This window comes from Sorex araneus, chromosome 5 (genome assembly GCF_027595985.1).
Source record: "Sorex araneus isolate mSorAra2 chromosome 5, mSorAra2.pri, whole genome shotgun sequence".
In the NCBI taxonomy this organism is placed as follows: domain Eukaryota; kingdom Metazoa; phylum Chordata; class Mammalia; order Eulipotyphla; family Soricidae; genus Sorex; species Sorex araneus.
In genome coordinates this window covers 27,659,286-27,666,391 of record NC_073306.1, presented here as the reverse complement: position 1 = coordinate 27,666,391, position 7,106 = coordinate 27,659,286, and the positions used below count along the sequence as shown (strand labels likewise).

Here is a 7,106-nt window from a genome sequence, read left to right as displayed (position 1 = left end):
CTTGAAGAGGAGCTGGAGCCAGCCTTGCAGCTATATCTAGAGAAGGAAGGTTCCAGGTGGAGGAGCAGCAAAGTCCCCAAGATGGGAGGGCCCAGAACTCTGAGACCCTCCTGAGTCTGGTCTTCTCAGCCTCTGCTCTGTCTGCTCTTCCCATCGCCCTTCTGCTCCACTTGCACATACTCTGGTGCACCCAGGCCTGGAGAGCGCCCCCAGCGGCTGGAGGGGAGGGCCAGGGAGAGTCCCCAGTTCCCGCAGAGCCGAGAGCCAGTCTGCAGTGTCTCCTGAGTGAGTCTCAGCAGAGGTATTGAAAGGTTGATCTCCCCATTAGAGGGGATTTGTCGGCTCGGGCTGGGGCTTAGCAGCTTAAGCCGAGGGTCTGAAGGCTCTCAGGGCCTTCAGGTTTCTGGGCCTGGAGGAGCTGACTCAGGCCTGGCTCCTAGGGGAGGCGGAAAGGCCATGACTGAGAGCTCCGGGTCAGGGTCGGGGATGCCCTGATGTCTCCAGGGGCACAGCCCAAGCCAGTTGCTTCCCATATTTCTTCTTGACAGGCTCTAGGAGTAAGCCCTGTACCCCAGACTGGCAATAGGAGTCTGAGCAAGGTCTCAGACTCAGCAGGTAGCGGGGTACGGGGGGAAGAGTCCCTCCTTCTTTGTGGCCTCAGTTACTCTGCTATGCCACCCCCCCACCCCCCCAGACTGCTCTCCTGAGGACCAGCAGTCTTCCAGATGTTTCTACCAGGAAAACCACAGAAGACCTCCAAATGGAACACCTATCCTCTCCCAAATCTGTATCCGAGCGCACTTGCCCTAGTTCTGCGTATTGTCAGAACCTGCCCAGTAAGACCCTAGTGCAGACCCGTTTTACAGCCCAGACAGCTGAGCCTGAGGTATCTGCAGGCAGTTCTACCCCCAAAATTACCTACCCCCTCCACTGTCCTGCCATGATCCATCTAGATCGCCATCCCTACTATTTATGGGTTTTTTTTTTGCCTTTTTTGGATCACACTGGCGATGCTCAGGGGTTACTCCTGGCTCTGCACTCAGGAATTACCCCTGGCAGTGCTCAGGGGACCATATGGGATGCTGGGAATTGAACCTGGGTCGGCCGCATGCAAGGCAAATGCACTACCCGCTGTGCTATCGCTTCAGCCCCATCTCTACTATTTATGAATCACCCCAACGGGTCCCACCTGGCTCTGCTATCTCCAAACCCTGCTTCCCAGAGGCCCGCCCCCACTCCCCTCCAAGGAAAGAGCAGAACTGCTTATCTTTCTTCTGGGGTTCTGCAGGGAAATGCCACCCTCCTCAGTACAAGGCTCAGGCTAGACCCAGCCTGGCTCCTGGGCTGCCTCCTGACTTACCATCACCTTGGGCCACATCTGCCACACCCACCTGCTTCTATCCTCGGCTCCTTCTTGCTGGGCTCAGAGAGCTTGTATGGCTCGTTGGGTTGTCAGTCTGTCCTCAGGGTTTGTAGGACATCCTCAAGGGCCTGCTCAGGCTTCTTTTTCAGGTTGTATCTCCCTGTTAGAGGCTCTGGCTCCCCCAACCTTCCTATTGATGAAATCTAGGAAAATGACCAAGGCTTCCCCTTCGACTTCCTGTTCCGTGGAAGTGGCCATTTCTGGCCCAGTTTGCACACAGATTAGGCAAAGGGTAAAGGATTTAAGTGGTGCAGGTGCCCAGTCTGTGCCATCCCTGTGGCCCCTCTCCCTGCAGTCCCTTTCACCAGTTGCCACGCTCTTAGCTTTGTTTCCTGAATGTCAGGGTATAAAGCCTGGTCCCCAAGAGGATTCAACTTTCTCAGTGCCTGGTGGGAATCTCTATATGTACTTCCTCCTGGACAAGATAGCGTACACAGCAGTTCGGATGCATTTGAAAACCAGTAAGGTGGTAACACCTTAGGGTTGAGTGAGCCCTGCCCTCTCCATCCCTCTCTCTCCTTCCCTGATGCCCCTCCAAAGGCACACGAACTCCCGCTTCCCTCCCTCATGCCCTTTTACCATGTGGATCATATAAGAAGGGAGTGCAGTGGAGGCTGGGGCGGGGGAAGGGCTGCTTCGGTGTGGGTGAGTCTGGTGAGGGGGTTAGAGGGGTGCCTCCTCCTTTGGAAACATTCCTATGATTGCTCTGCTCAGCTCAGCAGGCTGCCCTGGCTTAGGAAGAAAAGGAGAGCGAGGCAAACACCCTTCATTTTAATTAAAGCCAACTTTACATTGTTATTCCATTTGCCTGTGTTATTGCACGAGCTTACAATAAAGTTATATGGCGCCCCCAGGGCGGCTTGAGCTGCGTGATAGAATGTGTCCAAGTTCAGCGCTCCAGGACTGTGCTTGGCTTCTCTGCAGGGTGAACCAGAGCCAGCCCCGGGTCCTCTCCGGGGCGCCAAGCCATTGCTCGGACTCAGATCAGTTAGCAGAGCCTTTATTTATATTCATTCATTCGAAAAACATTTATCAAGCACTTTCTCTGTGCCCAGGGTGGCATGTCTCCCCGGCACATGGCTGCTGCGAGCGTCTCGGAGCACACACGCCCCCAGCCCTTGCACTGGGCACTCACGAATGTGTCTCTCCAGCAGCACAGAGCTCCACGTGCCTCCCCAACACCCTGCCCCTCCCAAATGCTGATTCTGTTTTTCTTTCTTTTGCTCCGGGGAGGCATCCATAATTAAGCTAAGTAATCCCTTACATACAGCAATTCCCTAAATTCCATCACATCGGATATCTCTTCTGGTTCTCACAACACTCCTGCTCAGATTCTATTTGCTCTTCAAGGCTCAGGACAGAGGCCACCTCTGTCTTGCAGGCTCCCCTGGTCACACCTCTCCCTTATGTGGCTGCATTTGGCTTTTTTCCTTTTGGAGATGGTGGTGGGGATGGCTGAGTCACACCCAGCAGTGTTCAGGGGCTACTTCCATCTCTATGCTTGGGGGTCATTTCTGGTAGTGCCTGGGGGGATCATGTGATGATTGGGATGGTACTGGACAGTCACATCACATGCAAGGCAAGTACCGTAACCTCTGTGCTATCGTCCCAGCCCTTCTCATCACAAAAGTTTACTTATTTTACTACAGTTTGTCACATAAAGTGCAATGTACGGATATTAAGTGTGATCGGATGAGTTTTGACAAGTACTTGTACCTTTGTAACCACCACCCCAAAAAAAGATAGAACATTTTCTTCACCCCAGGAAGCTCCCTCATTACACTTTCCAATCCAGCACACCCTTCAGAGGCAAGAACTGTCTCAACTTCCTGCACTTTGAGTTTTTGGCTCCTTCTTGACTTTTTATGCAGATGGAGTTAAACAGAATGTATACTTTTGTGTTTGTTTTCTTTGCTCCGCACACTGTTTTTGAGCTTCATCCATGCCATTGGTGGATCAGTGGTTTATTCTTTGTGGTCGCTGAGTTGTTTCCTATTGTATGGATAAACTGTGTTTTGTTTATTCATTTAAGTTGTTTATGACAGAGCATTTAAGAAAATTAGCTGTTATACATGTGTGTATATATATATATGTACATACATATATATATATAATGCAAGAGAAAAGGGCATGTCTTTATGTCTTCATTCTCTTGGGAAGATACCTAAGTGTGAAATTGCTGGGTCATAGAGTAGTGCCTTTTATGTTTGTTTTTGATTTTGGATCCTGTGCATCTATGCTTGAGCTTTCTCCTGGCTCTGTGCTCAGGGATCACTCCTGGTGGGGTTTGGAGATGGTATATGGTATTGGGGTTCAAACCCTGGTTGGCCACGTTTACGACAAGCACCTTACTTGCTTTAGTATCTTACCAGCCCCAGTTGATGCTTTTAAATTTTTTTAAAAAATTATATTTTCATAAAGTTATTCACTATAATTGTTTGCATTCAACATTTCAACACTAATCCCGTGACCATTACACCTTCCACCATCATTATTTCAAATTTTCCCACCATCACCAAAGCCTGCCCTAAAGGCAGATGCTAATTAATTTATTTTATATTGCTTATTATGAATAGTGTGAGATGTTGTGAGGCCACAAAAGCAGTCACACACTCCTGGAATTCTAAAATTTTTTATTATTTGGGGTCTGGAGGCATCTCTGTGGCATGCTGCTTTCCTTTGAGATTTATTTGTGAGTCTCTGAATCATGACCGTTAATGCACTTAAATGTTACCCAGAGGCAGTTCTTGGGCGTGACTGGCAAGAAACCGAAGGAGGGAAATAGGGGGAGGTCATCCATCCCTGACTCTGTGAAGCCTGAAGTTTTCAATCACTAGTTCCGAATACTTGGGCTTTTCCCTAGATTCATGCATGGGGGCTCAGAACAAGCCTGTGAAGGCCGGCAGTGAGCTTGGTGGCAATTGGGTGGCTGCTGGGATTCATTTGGGGCAGGCAGAGGGACACACCTATCCCCCTTTGAGAAGCCTTGGTGAAATCAGCCTGACACGAGGTGGGGAGACAAGTAGATGCTTTTTTAACTTTATAAAACTGTTGGAGAATTTCCAATGTGATTGTACTGTATGAACATTTTGGCTGCTCCACATACTTGTCAACCTTTGCTGTAGTCAATCCTTTCCATTATAACTGGTTCTTTGGGTTTTTTGCTTTTATTGCTTTGTAGTTTCAACTTTCAGTAATAGATGATTAATGATATTGATGATATTGAGTGTCTTATCATTATATTTATTTATACTCTGGCTTGGGGCCACCCTTGGCAGTGCTCAGGGGAACATGTAGTGCCAGAAATAGAACCTGAACTTCTCCACGCAAAGCACGTGCTGAGCCCAGGGAGCTAGCTCTCCAGACCTCGAGTGCCTTTTAATGTGTGTTTTGGCTATTTGACTGTTCAAGCATTTGTCTAGTTTTGATTGAATTGTTTGTACTTTAATTATTAAGAATCTTTATATATTCTGAATTCAAGTACTTGGAAAGATTATCAATTTTATTTTTTAATAAACAAGTTGATTTATTGGGTCCAGATTATAGAGCAGATGAAGTGTTTCTTTGCATGTGGCCAATCCAGGTTCAATCTCTGGCACTACATATGGTCCCCTGAGCACTTCTAAGAGTGATCCTTGAGCACAGAGGCAGGAGTAAGCTCTGAGAACAGCCAGTTGTGGCTCCCCCAACCAAACAGAACAAATCCCAAAATGGTTGATTTATCATTGATTAACAGTACTACAGAATTTCAGAGATTCTTTTCTGTTTGTTTCGGGGCCCCAACTGATGGTGCTCAGGGCTTCTTCTTTTCTTTAAAAAAATTTTAAGTTAAATATTCATGAGACAAACCATTACAAAACTGTTCATGATTGGGTTTCAGTCATACAATGATCTAACACCCATCCCTCTACTAGTGTACATTTCCCCACTACCAATGTCCCACGTATCCCCCTCCCATCATTCCCCAGCCCTTCTCCTCACCCCACAGCCGGCCTCTATGGTTAGACACTTTACTTCTTTCTCTCTCTCCTTTTGTGCATTATAATTTGCAATACAGGTACTAAGAGGTCATCGTGTTTGTGCAGGGTGTTCAGTATTTTTGTTGGGAAGGTAAGGCTGGAGTAGCGTTTTGAACAGAGTGGCAGCTTTGGGTAGATGCGACTGCCAAGGTTTCCAGAAGTACGGGGAGGTGGGGGGGGGGGAAGTAGCCCAATTTGACCTTGAGAAAGCCTGGAAATTTCAGTCACAAAATCCGCATACCTGAATTTTCAGCAGATTATATTTCAGTGCAGTCCATTCCGAGATGGTGAAGTCCAGTGAGAGGCATGGCAGTGATTTTGGATTGTGGGAGCAAGTGGCTGCTGAGGGCTCTATTTGGGTGGGCACCAGGATGACCCCCCAACTCTGATTTACCCTGGTCTGTTCAATCTTGCACGGGTCCAAGATTAACTGCAATTTTTGATCTCTTTAGAGATTTATTTATGGGTCTCTGGAATAAGGCCAATAAATGAGCTTACATAGCTGAGTTGGAGGTGGTTTGTGGGCATGGCTCCCACATACCTAACTTTTGGTCGTTGAATTCTCAGGGAACTTGGTCCCAAGTTGTTGGGGTCTGGCCAGAGGCACAGCGGCAATTTTGGAGTATTGGGAAGCCTGAAGGCGCTATCAGGCTGCTGATGCACTCAGGGCTTATTCTTGAGTTTGTGCTCTGGAATCACCTGGGGGACTGTATGGGTCAAGGATCAAACCCAAGCTTTCTCTATGCAAGGCAAGTATCCTACCTGCTATGCTATCACTCCAGCCTCTCATTGTGATCTTTTGCTTTTTCTTTTCCCCCTTCTTTATAGTCACTTTTAATAATGACATGCCATAAAAAAACCCCAGCATACTATAAAAAATAATCTCAAAGGAAAATTTTCTTTTTGTGTGGTGTCTGGCTGTGTGAAACGTTGAAAAAGAACATAGTATTCACCCATGTTTGTGTTCTTCTAAATCATATTTTTTGGCAAACAAAAATTTTAGATTTGATGAAGTCGAATTTGTCCTTTTAAAAACTTTTTATTGTTATTATTATTATTGAATCACCATGTGGAAAATTACAATGCTTTCAGGCTTAAGTTTCAGTTATACGATGCTGAAACGCATATTCCACCACCAAAAAAACCCCAATATACCTCCCATCCCTATCCACCCCCACCTGTGTAACTGATAAATTTCACTTTACTTTCTCTTTACTTTGGTTACATTTAATATTTCAACAAAAAACTCACTATTATTATTAGGAGTTCCCCACTAGAGACAGACCTGCTGTGGAGAGATATGAGGTCTCTCCTCATATCTCTCCACGATTATGGCCGTGCGGTTTTGGATTTCTGTATTTTAACAACTAAGTCCAGGGAAATTTCTTCCAGAAATTGGATCATTGCAAGCTTGTATCTCTCATTAGTGGTCCTCATAATATGGCGGTCGCCATGCCCTTCCCCCCTGCAGCAAGGAAAAGGCGAGAGAGAAAAACCTTTCCCCTCCAGGGCAGGCATGGGGCCGAGGCTTAGTTCTCAGTCTGGAGACATTCTGCAAGGAGCTGCCGGTACCAAAAGGATTATAACTGCCAGCAGCCGCTGCATTCTGAGATTGGTTTCTGTGTCTCTGGGGTAATGGATGCTCAGGGGTGGCGGAGCCATTC

At 47.1% G+C, this 7,106-nt stretch overlaps 1 non-coding gene across 1 annotated transcript; it reads right to left on the bottom strand.

Moving 5' to 3' along the window:
* Positions 1–6,262: 6,262 nt before the first annotated feature.
* Positions 6,263–6,401, bottom strand: LOC129405384 (small nucleolar RNA SNORA15). The gene has a single exon (XR_008630536.1). It is a non-coding gene; the product is annotated as a small nucleolar RNA SNORA15 (small nucleolar RNA).
* Between the last annotated feature and the right edge of the window lie 705 nt (positions 6,402–7,106).